This window comes from Bombina bombina, chromosome 1 (assembly GCF_027579735.1).
Source record: "Bombina bombina isolate aBomBom1 chromosome 1, aBomBom1.pri, whole genome shotgun sequence".
Taxonomy (NCBI): domain Eukaryota; kingdom Metazoa; phylum Chordata; class Amphibia; order Anura; family Bombinatoridae; genus Bombina; species Bombina bombina.
This window is the reverse complement of record NC_069499.1, coordinates 399,064,581-399,077,294: the sequence shown is the minus strand read 5'-3', so window position 1 is coordinate 399,077,294 and position 12,714 is coordinate 399,064,581. Positions and strand designations below refer to the sequence as shown.

Here is a 12,714-nt window from a genome sequence, read left to right as displayed (position 1 = left end):
CTCTCTCTTTGCTCAGGCTTGGGCAAGAGATGTTCAGGATCCCTGGGCACTAGAAATAGTTTCTCAGGGTTATCTTCTAGAATTCAAGGAACTACCCCCAAGGGGAAGGTTCCACATGTCTCACTTATCTTCAAACCAAATAAAGAGACAGGCATTCTTACATTGTGTAGAAGACCTGTTAAAGATGGGAGTGATACACCCAGTTCCAACTGTGGAACAAGGTCAGGGGTTTTACTCAAATCTGTTTATAGTTCCCAAAAAAGAGGGAACTTTCAGACCAATTCTGGATTTAAAAATTCTAAACAAATTTCTCAGAGTTCCATCGTTCAAAATGGAAACCATTCGAACAATTTTGCCTACAATCCAGGAGGGTCAATTTATGACTACCGTGGATTTAAAGGATGCGTATCTACATATTCCTATCCACAAAAATCATCATCAGTTCCTAAGGTTCGCCTTTCTGGACAAGCATTACCAGTTCGTGGCTCTCCCATTCAGGCTAGCCACTGCTCCAAGGATTTTCACAAAGGTGCTCGGGTCCCTTCTAGCGGTTCTAAGACCAAGGGGTATTGCAGTGGCACCTTATCTGGACGACATTCTAATCCAAGCGTTGTCTCTTTCCAAAGCAAAGGCTCATACAGACATTGTTCTAGCCTTTCTCAGATCTCACGGGTGGAAGGTGAACGTAGAAAAGTGTTCCCTGTCTCCGTCGACAAGAGTTCCCTTTTTGGGAATAATAATAGATTCTTTAGAAATGAAGATCTTCCTGACAGAAGTCAGAAAGTCAAAGCTTCTAAACGTTTGTCAAGTTCTTCACTCTATTCTGCAGTCTTCCATAGCTCAGTGCATGGAAGTAGTAGGGTTGATGGTTGCAGCAATGGACATAGTTCCTTTTGCTCGAATTCATCTAAGACCATTACAACTGTGCATGCTCAAGCAGTGGAATGGGGACTATACAGACTTGTCTCCAATGATTCAAGTAGACCAGATGACCATAGACTCACTCCGTTGGTGGTTGACCCAGGATCACCTGTCCCAGGGAATGAGTTTCCGCAGACCAGAGTGGGTCATTGTCACGACCGACGCCAGTCTATTAGGCTGGGGCGCAGTCTGGGATTCCCTGAAAGCTCAGGGTCTATGGTCTCGGGAAGAGTCTCTTCTCCCGATAAACATCCTGGAACTGAGAGCGATATTCAATGCTCTCCGGGCTTGGCCTCAACTAGCGAAGGCCGGATTCATAAGATTCCAGTCAGACAACATGACGACTGTAGCTTACATCAACCATCAGGGGGGAACAAGGAGTTCCTTGGCAATGAGAGAGGTGTCCAAAATCATCAAATGGGCGGAGGATCACTCCTGCCACCTATCTGCAATCCACATCCCAGGAGTAGACAACTGGGAGGCGGATTATCTGAGTCGTCAGACTTTCCATCCGGGGGAGTGGGAACTTCACCCGGAGGTGTTTGCCCAGTTGACTCAATTATGGGGCATTCCAGACATGGATCTGATGGCGTCTCGTCAGAACTTCAAGGTTCCCTGCTACGGGTCAAGATCCAGGGATCCCAAGGCGACACTAGTGGATGCATTAGTGGCGCCTTGGTCGTTCAACCTAGCTTATGCGTTTCCACCGTTCCCTCTCCTTCCCGGGCTTGTAGCCAGGATCAAATAGGAGAAGGCCTCTGTGATTCTGATAGCTCCTGCGTGTCAGCGCAGGACTTGGTATGCAGACCTGGTGAATATGTCATCGGCTTCACCATGGAATCTACCTTTGAGACAGGATCTTCTAGTACAAGGTCCATTCGAACATCCAAATCTAGTTTCTTTGCAGCTGACTGCTTGGAAATTGAACGCTTGATTTTATCCAAGCGTGGGTTTTCAAATTCAGTGATAGATACTCTGGTACAAGCCAGAAAACCTGTGACTAGAAAGATTTACCATAAAATATGGAAAAAATATATCTGTTGGTGTGAATCCAAGGGATTCTCCTGGAGTAAGATTAAAATTCCTAAGATTTCTGCTTTACACAAACGACTGGCAGCTGTGCCAGAGGTATAAGCTTTTGTACAGGCTTCGGTCAGAATCAAGCCTGTTTACAGACCCATGACTCCTCCTTGGAGTGTAAATTTAGTTCCTTCAGTTCTTCAAGGGGTTCCATTTGAACCTTTACATTCCATAGATACCAAATTACTTTTCTTGGAAAGTTCTGTTTTGGTTGCTATTTCTTCTGCTAGAAGAGTTTCTGAATTATCTGCTTTGCAGTGTGATCCACCCTATCTGGTGTTCCATTCAGATAAGGTTGTTTTGCGTACTAAACCTGGTTTTCCTCCGAAAGTTGTTCCAACAAGAATGTTAACCAGGAAATACTTGTTCCTTGTCGGTGTCCGAATCCAGTTTCAAAGAAGGAACGTTTGTTACACAATTTAGATGTAGTTCGTGCTTTAAAGTCCTATTTAGAAGCAACAAAGGATTTTAGACAAACCTCATCTTTGTTTGTCGTTTACTCTAGTAAGAGGAGAGGGCAAAAAGCTACTGCTACCTCTCTTCTTTCGGGCGGATAAGTATTATCCGATTGACTTATGAGACTGCCGGGCAGCAGCCTCCTGAACGAATCACAGCTCACTCTACTAGGGCTGTGGCTTCCCATGAGCCTTCAAGAACGAGGCTTCTGTTGATCAGATATGTAAGGCACTTGGTCTTCTCTGCACACTTTTGCCAGATTCTACAAATTTGATACTTATGCTTCTTCGGAGGCTATTTTTGGGAGAAAGATTTTGCAAGCAGTGGTGCCTTCTGTTTAGGTAACCTGATTTGCTCCCTCCCTTCATCCGTGTCCTAAAGCTTTGGTATTGGTTCCCACAAGTTATGGATGACGCCGTGGACCGGACACACCAATGTTGGAGAAAACAGAATTTATGCTTACATGATAAATTACTTTCTCCAACGGTGTGTCCGGACCACGGCCCGCCCTGGTTTTTTAATCGGGTTTGAAAAATTTCTTTCTCTATCCACTACAGTCACCACGGCACCCCTATGGTTTCTCCTTTTTCTCCTAACCGTCGGTCGAATGACTGGGGGGGCGGAGCCAGAGGGGGGACTATATGGACAGCTCTTGCTGTGTGCTCTCCTTGCCATTCCCTGTAGGGGAGGAGAATATCCCACAAGTAAGGGATGACGCCGTGGACCGGACACACCGTTGGAGAAAGTAATTTATCAGGTAAGCATAAATTCTATATATATATATGTGTAAATATATACATACATACATACACGTCTTGAAGGTGATTGGATATCCAACTTTGTTTCTTATCCGGTCTTCGTTTTAAGGTGAATTTTTTTATAAGGTGGATTTTTTTATTATAAATATTGTATTAAATACATTCATCCATACAAATATATCCTTCTCTAACACAATTCATAAAACTATTATATAAATTCAACCATATCTATATGAATTAAATACATTATCTTAAATACTTATCTATTGTTATATTATTTCATAACTAACCATGTTTAAAAATATTTTTAAAAAAATCACACTCAAAATATTTAAAAATAATGAAAATATTATTAAACTACCATTATTTTGCATTATCAAAATGTGTACATCTAAATGGTACAAAAGGAATTGGAAACAATTTACTATTTAAAGATCAATCTGATGTTAAAAAATGTATCTTATTGTTAGAAATTTACAATACTCAGTTTATTTTGCTGGAATATAGAAATATGCTATAAATCTTAGATATGGGTAAATACTTCAAATGATACACCAAAGGTTGAGTTAAATCGATATTGACATTGCTATCCCTATTCTTATAGATTACATTATATCTATTTGCATGATTCCAAGGAAAAGTATATTACATTTTATTACATTAGTCTAGAACAAAGGGATTGAGGTCTTATTCAGAATTTAAACCTTGTGGGTATATGGTCTTCATCTCATATATTATTTCTGCTTCTTTTCTCAATAGAAGTTGGTCAAAATTACCACCCCTCCAGGGTTTTTTTATTTTACGAATGCCCCAATATTTTAAATCTTTGTTATTTTGGTGTTTTTCCCTAAAATGTTCATATAGACGGGTCTCTTGATTTCCTTTTTTTTATCAAATTAAGATGTTCTCTAATCCTTGTACATAGAGTTCTAGAGGTTTCTCCTAAATTTTATTGAAATCCAGCCTATAGTGCTACAGCCTATAAGAGCCTTTGTGGGCTTACGTTTGATGGGCATCTTTTAATACACCAGAATTCTGTTCTTATGTGAGTAGGATGACTTGAGTTACAACTTACAGCTGTCACTCATACTTTTCCTTTCAGTTACAGTATATTAACAGGATAGGGGTGTTGCTGTGGTTTTTTCTAATAATTTTGGTGGCTAAAAGTTTGATTATTTATCCTTTGGGCCCAATGTCTCCTTGGATGATGCTGTTCAGAACAGCTTCTCCTTTAGTGCCCCAAGTTTATTTGGTGTCACATGCAGTGCCCTGCGGTTCCTCTTTATCTCCTGGGGGAGTATATTTGCCTACAGATTCTGCAGCTCAGGTATCTTCTGCTGTATCTGTGGTTTTACCTGTTATTCCTCTTACCTTCAGGGATAAACGCAAGAGGACTTTAAAATTTTAAGTTTTTCAGATAGTAAGGTTTCTGCTCGGCTTCTCAGACTGCTCTCTACCCTAGGTCGGGTAAGAAGAGAGGGTAGAATCTCAGATGCGTCTGATACTGAGGGGTATCCTTCAGATGTATGCTTTTTCTCCTTGTGTACTGTTAAAGGAGGTATTAGCTACTTGGACGACATTGATAGGCCTGTCGTTGTCAACCTTGGATAGGTCCATTATCATGTTCCTTCTTTCCAGGAAGTGTCTATAGACGGACTGTGGATATTTTTGAAGGAATATTTAGGATACTCACTGTTTTCCGTATGTCCTACTGGACTGTGCTACTATGTCAGAGTATTTCGATCTCTATGGGAGATAGCTATTCCTTACGGATCCATGAGCTGGCAGGCGCAATATAAGGCTGGAGTTTATTTGGAGCAATGCATTGTTGTCCAGGTTTGCTGTGGGCTCTGTGTCTGAGTTTTTGGTCAGCAGATACCACCTAGGCCTTATAGTTTCTGCAGTGGCAGATTCAATCCTAAGTTCCTCCAGATCCATGCCTCTGGTGTTTTTTTCTTTCAAGGTTTGGTCTTGGCCTGGCAGATGCATCCTCCTACTTTGTGAAGAAAGGTTGTTCTTCTTTTCGCCAAGGGAAGTTTTTTTTCTTTCCTCTTTATGCTATAGACCAACTTTAGTATTCCTCCCAGAGAGTTTTCTCCTTTTGAAGTCTCTGCAGTTTAGGAGTGATTATCCCAGGCCCACTTTGGGAAAGGATCTAGGTTTACCTTCAGTCAGGTATTGCCTTTTTAACTTTTTATCTTTTTTCCTTTAGTCCAAGAGGGTTTGTCTATAACATTCTTGGACCTGAAGGATGTGCTTTATTGCTCTCTTGAAACTCTGTCAAGTGTCTGAGTTTTGTCATCCTTGTAAGACCTTTTTAGTCTTGGGTTATTGCAGGGCCTTCTGAACTTATTTGATTCATGTGGCATCCTTTATTTGAGAAATTTCTCTGTTTTTCTTAAATTTTGCCCACTATCCTTTCCCATGATTGGAAATTAAATCTGGAGATGAGTTTTCTCTTGTAAGGTGTATCCAGTCCACGGATCATCCATTACTTGTGGGATATTCTCATTCCCAACAGGAAGTTGCAAGAGGACACCCACAGCAGAGCTGTAATATAGCTCCTCCCCTAACTGTCATAGCCAGTCATTCTCTTGCAACTCTCAACAAGCTAGGATGTTGTAGGAGAGAGTGGTTAAATATAGTTAGTTTATTTTCTTCAATCAAAAGTTTGTTATTTTTAAATAGTACCGGAGTTGTGCTATTTTATCTCAGGCAGTAAATAGAAGAAGAATCTGCCTGAGGTTTCTATGATCTTAGCAGGTTGTAACTAAGATCCATTGCTATTCTCACATATATCCGAGGGGATTACACAGATGAGGTAACTTCAGCGAGAGAATGGCGTGCAGTTTATTCTGCTATCAGGTATGTGCAGTTATAATTTTTTCTAGAGATGGAAAACACTAGAAAATGCTGCTGATACCGGATTAATGTAAGTTAAGCCTGAATACAGTGATTTAATAACGACTGGTATCATGCTTACTCCCAGGGGTAATACCCTTATGATATTGCAATATAAACGTTTGCTGGCATGTTTAATCGTTTTTATATATGCATTGGTGATAAAACTTTATTGGGGCCTAGTTTTTTCCACATGGCTGGCTTAAATTTTGACTAGAAACAGTTTTACTGAGGCTTTCCACTGTTATAGTATAAAAGTTACAGTTGGTGCAGTTAAAATTACAAACTGTGACATCCAGCTTCCCTCAGGAGTCCCCTGTATGCTATAGGACATCTCTAAAGGGCTCAAAGGCTTTTCAAAGTCGTTTATTGGGGAAGGTAGGACCACAGCTTGCTGTGGCAGTTGGTTGTGACTGTTAAAAAAAAACAAACAAAAAAAGTCTATTTCGTTTTTTGAACTAAGGGGTTAATCATCCATTTGCAAGTGGATGCAATGCTCTGCTAGCCTATTACATACACTGTAAACATTTCGTTTGATTTACTGCATTTTTTCAAATTCTGACAAAATTTGTTTCTCTTAAAGGCACAGTACCGTTTTTTTATATTTGCTTGTTAACTTGATTTAAAGTGTTTTCCAAGCTTGCTAGTCTCATTGCTAGTCTGTATAAACATGTCTGACATAGAAGAAACTCCTTGTTCATTATGTTTAAAAGCCATGGTGGAACCCCCTCTTAGAATGTGTACCAAATGTACTGATTTCATTTTATGCAATAAAGATCATATTCTGTTTTTAAAAAAATTATCACCAGAGGAATCTGACGAGGGGAAAGTTATGCCGACTAACTTTCCCCACGTGTCAGACCCTTTGACTCCCGCCCAAGGGACTAACGCTCAAATGGCGCCAAGTACATCTAGGGCACCCATAGCGTTTACTTTACAAGACATGGCGGCAGTCATGGATAATACACTGTCAGCGGTATTAGCCAGACTACCTTAACTTAGAGGTTAGCGAGATAGCTCTGGGGTGAGACAAAATGCAGAGCATACTGACGCTTTAAGAACCATGTCTGATACTGCCTCACAATATGCAGAAGCTGAGGAAGGAGAGCTTCAGTCAGTGGGTGATGTTAATGACTCAGGAAAGATACCTGATTCTAATATTTCTACATTTAAATTTAAGCTTGAACACCTCCGCGTGTTACTTAGGGAGGTTTTAGCTGCTCTGAATGACTGTGATACCATTGCAGTGCCAGATAAATTTTGTAGACTGGATAAATGCTTTGCAGTGCCGGTGTGTACTGATGTTTTTCCAATACCTAAAAGGTTTACAGAAATTATTAATAAGGAATGGGATAGACTAGGTGTGCCGTTCTCTTCCCCTCCTATTTCTCCAACATAGGTGTGTCCGGTCCACGGCGTCATCCTTACTTGTGGGATATTCTCTTCCCCAACAAGAAATGGCAAAGAGCCCAGCAAAGCTGGTCACATGATCCCTCCTAGGCTCCGCCTACCCCAGTCATTCTCTTTGCCGTTGTACAGGCAACATCTCCACGGAGATGGCTTAGAGTTTTTTAGTGTTTAACTGTAGTTTTTATTATTGATACTCTTGTTCAGGCCAGAAAGCCTGTAACTAGAAAAATTTACCACAAAATATGGAATAAATATATCTGTTGGTGTGAATCTAAAGGATTCCCTTGGGACAAGGTAAAAATTCCTAAGATTCTATCCTTTCTTCAAGAAGGATTGGAGAAAGGATTATCTGCAAGTTCCTTGAAGGGACAGATTTCTGCCTTGTCTGTGTTACTTCACAAAAAGCTGGCAGCTGTGCCAGATGTTCAAGCCTTTGTTCAGGCTCTGGTTAGAATCAAGCCTGTTTACAAACCTTTGACTCCTCCTTGGAGTCTCAACTTAGTTCTTTCAGTTCTTCAGGGGGTTCCGTTTGAACCCTTACATTCCGTTGATATTAAGTTATTATCTTGGAAAGTTTTGTTTTTGGTTGCAATTTCTTCTGCTAGAAGAGTTTCAGAGTTATCTGCTCTGCAGTGTTCTCCTCCTTATCTGGTGTTCCATGCAGATAAGGTGGTTTTACGTACTAAACCTGGTTTTCTTCCGAAAGTTGTTTCTAACAAAAACATTAACCAGGAGATTGTCGTGCCTTCTTTGTGTCCGAATCCAGTTTCAAAGAAGGAACGTTTGTTACACAATTTGGATGTTGTTCGCGCTCTAAAATTCTATTTAGATGCTACAAAGGATTTTAGACAAACATCTTCCTTGTTTGTTGTTTATTCTGGTAAAAGGAGAGGTCAAAAAGCAACTTCTACCTCTCTCTCTTTTTGGATTAAAAGCATCATCAGATTGGCTTATGAGACTGCCGGACGGCAGCCTCCTGAAAGAATCACAGCTCATTCCACTAGGGCTGTGGCTTCCACATGGGCCTTCAAGAACGAGGCTTCTGTTGATCAGATATGTAGGGCAGCGACTTGGTCTTCACTGCACACTTTTACCAAATTTTACAAGTTGATACTTTTGCTTCTTCTGAGGCTATTTTTGGGAGAAAGGTTTTGCAAGCCGTGGTGCCTTCCATTTAGGTGACCTGATTTGCTCCCTCCCTTCATCCGTGTCCTAAAGCTTTGGTATTGGTTCCCACAAGTAAGGATGACGCCGTGGACCGGACACACCTATGTTGGAGAAAACAGAATTTATGTTTACCTGATAAATTACTTTCTCCAACGGTGTGTCCGGTCCACGGCCCGCCCTGGTTTTTTAATCAGGTCTGATAATTTATTTTCTTTAACTACAGTCACCACGGTATCATATGGTTTCTCCTATGCAAATATTCCTCCTTTACGTCGGTCGAATGACTGGGGTAGGCGGAGCCTAGGAGGGATCATGTGACCAGCTTTGCTGGGCTCTTTGCCATTTCCTGTTGGGGAAGAGAATATCCCACAAGTAAGGATGACGCCGTGGACCGGACACACCGTTGGAGAAAGTAATTTATCAGGTAAACATAAATTCTGTTTTTTAGAAAAATGTTTTCCAATAGACGCCACCACACGGGACTTATGGCAGACAGTCCCTAAGGTGGAGGGAGCAGTTTCTACTCTAGCAAAGCGTACTACTATCCCTGTCGAGGACAGTTGTGCTTTTTTAGAGCCAATGGATAAAAAATTAGGTTACCTTAAGAAAATATTTATTCAACAAGGTTTTATCCTACAGCCCATTGCATGCATTGCCCCTGTCACTGCTGCTGCGACGTACTGCTTTGAGTCTCTGGAAGAGGCTTTACAGGTAGAGACTCCATTGGATGACATACTTGGCAAACTTAGAGCACTTAAGCTAGCCAATTATTTTATTTCTGATGCCATTGTTCATTTGAATAAACTAACGGCTAAGAATTCTGGTTTTGCTATACAGGCGCGCAGAGCGCTATGGCTTAAATTATGGTCAGCTGACGTGACTTTAAAATCTAAGCTACTTAACATTCCCTTCAAGGGGCAGACCCTATTCGGGCCTGGTTTGAAGGAGATTATTGCTGATATCACGGGAGGAAAAGGTTGTGCCCTTCCTCAGGACAGGTCCAAATCTAGGGCCAAACAGTCTAATTTTCGTGCCTTTCGAAACTTCAAGGCAGGTGCGGCATCAACTTCCTCTAATAATAAACAAGAGGGAACTTTTGCTCAATCCAAGACGGTCTGGAGACCAAACCAGACCTGGAAAAAAGGTAAGCAGGTCAAAAAGCCTGCTGCTGCCTCTAAGACAGCATGAAGGAACGACCCCCTATCCGGTAACGGATCTAGTAGGGGGCAGACTTTCACTCTTTGCCCAGGCGTGGGCAAGAGATGTTCAGGATCCCTGGGCGTTGGAAATTATATCCAAGGGGTATCTTCTGGACTTCAAAGCTTCCCCCCCAAATGGGAGATTTCACCTTTCACAATTATCTGCAAACCAGATAAAGAGTGAGGCATTCTTACACTGTGTATGAGACCTCCTAGTTATGGGAGTGATCCATCCAGTTCCAAAGGAGGAACAGGGTTTTTACTCAAATCTGTTTGTGGTTCCCAAAAAAGAGGGATCTTAAATTCCTCAAAGTTCCGTCGTTCAAGATGGAAACTATTCGTACCATCCTACCACTGATCCAGGAGGATCAATATATGACTACAGTGGATCTAAAGGATGCTTATCTTCACATTCCGATACACAAAGATCATCATCGGTTTCTCAGGTTTGCCTTTCAAGACAGGCATTACCAGTTGTAGCTCTTCCCTTTGGATTAGCTACAGCCCCAAGAATCTTTACAAAGGTTCTAGGGTCGCTTTTGGCGTTCCTAAGGCCGCGGGGCATAGCAGTAGCCCCTTATTTAGACGACATCCTGATACAGGCGTCAAACTTCCAAATTGCCAAGTCTCATACGGACGTAGTACTGGCATTTCTGAGGTCGCATGGGTGGAAAGTGAACGAGGAAAAGTGTTCTCTATCCCCACTCACAAGAGTTTCCTTTCTAGGGACTCTGATAGATTCTGTAGAAATGAAAATTTACCTTGACGAAGTCCAGGTTATCAAAGCTTCTAAATTCCTGTCGGGTTCTTCATTCCATTCCACGCCCTTTGGTGGCTCAGCGTATGGAAGTAATCGGCTTAATGGTAGCGGCAATGGACATAGTGCCGTTTGCACGCTTACATCTCAGACTGCTGCAACTATGCAGGCTCAGTCATTGGAGCGGGGATTACACAGATTTGGCCCCTCAACTGAATCTGGACCAAGAGACCAGGGATCCTCTTCCCTGGTGGCTATCTCGGGTCCATCTGTCCAAAGGTATGACCTTCGCAGGCCAGATTGGACTATTGTAACAACAAATGCCAGCCTTCTAGGTTGGGGTGCAGTCTGGAACTGCCTGAAGGCTCAGGGATCGTGGACTCAGGAGGAGTCTCTCCTTCCAATAAATATTCTGGAACTAAGAGCGATATTCAAGGCTCTTCAGGTTTGGCCTCAGTTAGCAACTCTGAGGTACATCAGATTTCAGTCGGTCAACATCACGACTGTAGCTTACATCAACCATCGAGGGGGAACGAGAAGTTCCCTAGAGATGTTAGAAGTTTCAAAAATAATTCACTGGGCAGAGATTCACTCTTGCCACCTATCGGCTATCCATATCCCAGGTGTAGAGCACTGGGAGGCGGATTTTCTAAGTCGTCAGACTTTTCATCCGGGAGAGTGGGAACTCCATCCGGAGGTATTTGCACAACTGATTCTCCGTTGGGGCAAACCAGAACTGGATCTCATGGTGTCTCCAGGTCCAGGGATCCCAAGGCGACTCTGATAGATACTCTAGCAGCGCCCTGGTCTTTCAACCTGGCTTATGTGTTTCCACCGTTTCCTCTGCTCCCTCGACTGATTGCCAAGATCAAGCAGGAGAGAGCATCGGTGATTCTGATAGCACCTGCGTGGCCACGCAGGACCTGGTATGCAGATCTAGTGGACATGTCATCCTTTCCACCATGGTCTCTGCCTCTGAGACAGGACCTTCTACTTCAGGGTCCTTTCAACCATCCAAATCTAATTTCTCTGAGGCTGACTGCCTGGAGATTGAATGCTTAATTTTATCAAAGCGTGGCTTCTCCGAGTCAGTTATTGATACCTTAATACAGGCACGAAAGCCTGTCGCCAGGAAAATTTACCATAAGGTATGGCGTAGATATCTTTATTGGTGTGAATCCAAGGGTTACTCATGGAGTAAGGTCAGGATTCCTAGGATTTTATCTTTTCTCCAAGAAGGTTTGGAAAAAGGATTGTCAGCTAGTTTCTTAAAGGGACAGTTTTTTGCTCTGTCTATTCTTTTGCACTAGCGTCTGGCAGATGTTCCAGACGTTCAGGCATTTTGTCAGGCTTTAGTTTGAATCAAGCCTGTGTTTAAACCTGTTGCTCCACCATGGAGCTTAAACTTGGTTCTTAAGGTTCTTCAAGGAGTTTCCGTTTGAACCTCTTCATTCCATAGATAGCAAACTTTTATCTTGGAAAGTTCTTTTTTTTTTTTTTTTGGTAGCTATTTCCTCGGCTCGTAGAGTCTCTGAGCTATCTGCCTTACAATGTGATTCTCCTTATCTGATTTTTCATACGGATAAGGTAGTCCTGCGTACCAAACCTGGGTTCTTACCTAAGGTGGAATCTAACAAGAATATCAATCAAGAGATTGTGGTTCCATCCTTGTGTTACACAATCTGGACGTGGTCTGTGCTTTAAAGTTTTACTTACAAGCTACTAAAGATTTTCGTCAAACATCTGCTTTGTTTGTTGTCTACTCTGGACAGAGGAGAGGTCAAAAGGCTTTGGCAACCTCTTTTTCTTTTTGGCTAAGAAGCTTAATCCGCTTAGCCTATGAGACTGCTGGACAGCAGCCTCCTGAAAGGATTACAGCTCATTCCACTAGAGCTGTGGCTTCCACTTGGGCCTTTAAAAATGAGGCTTCTGTTGAACAGATTTGCAAGGCGGCGACTTGGTCTTCGCTTCATACTTTTTCAAAATTTTACAAATTTGATACTTTTGCTTCTTCGGAGGCTATATTTGGGAGAAAGGTTTTACAGGCAGTGGTTCCTTCCATTTA

The 12,714-nt window shown here is 42.1% G+C and overlaps 1 protein-coding gene across 1 annotated transcript in view; it reads left to right on the top strand.

Annotated features, from left to right (window-relative positions):
- STAM2 (signal transducing adaptor molecule 2) overlaps positions 1–12,714 on the top strand; it is a 315,996-nt gene that overhangs the window by 74,063 nt on the left and 229,219 nt on the right. The window lies entirely within an intron of this gene.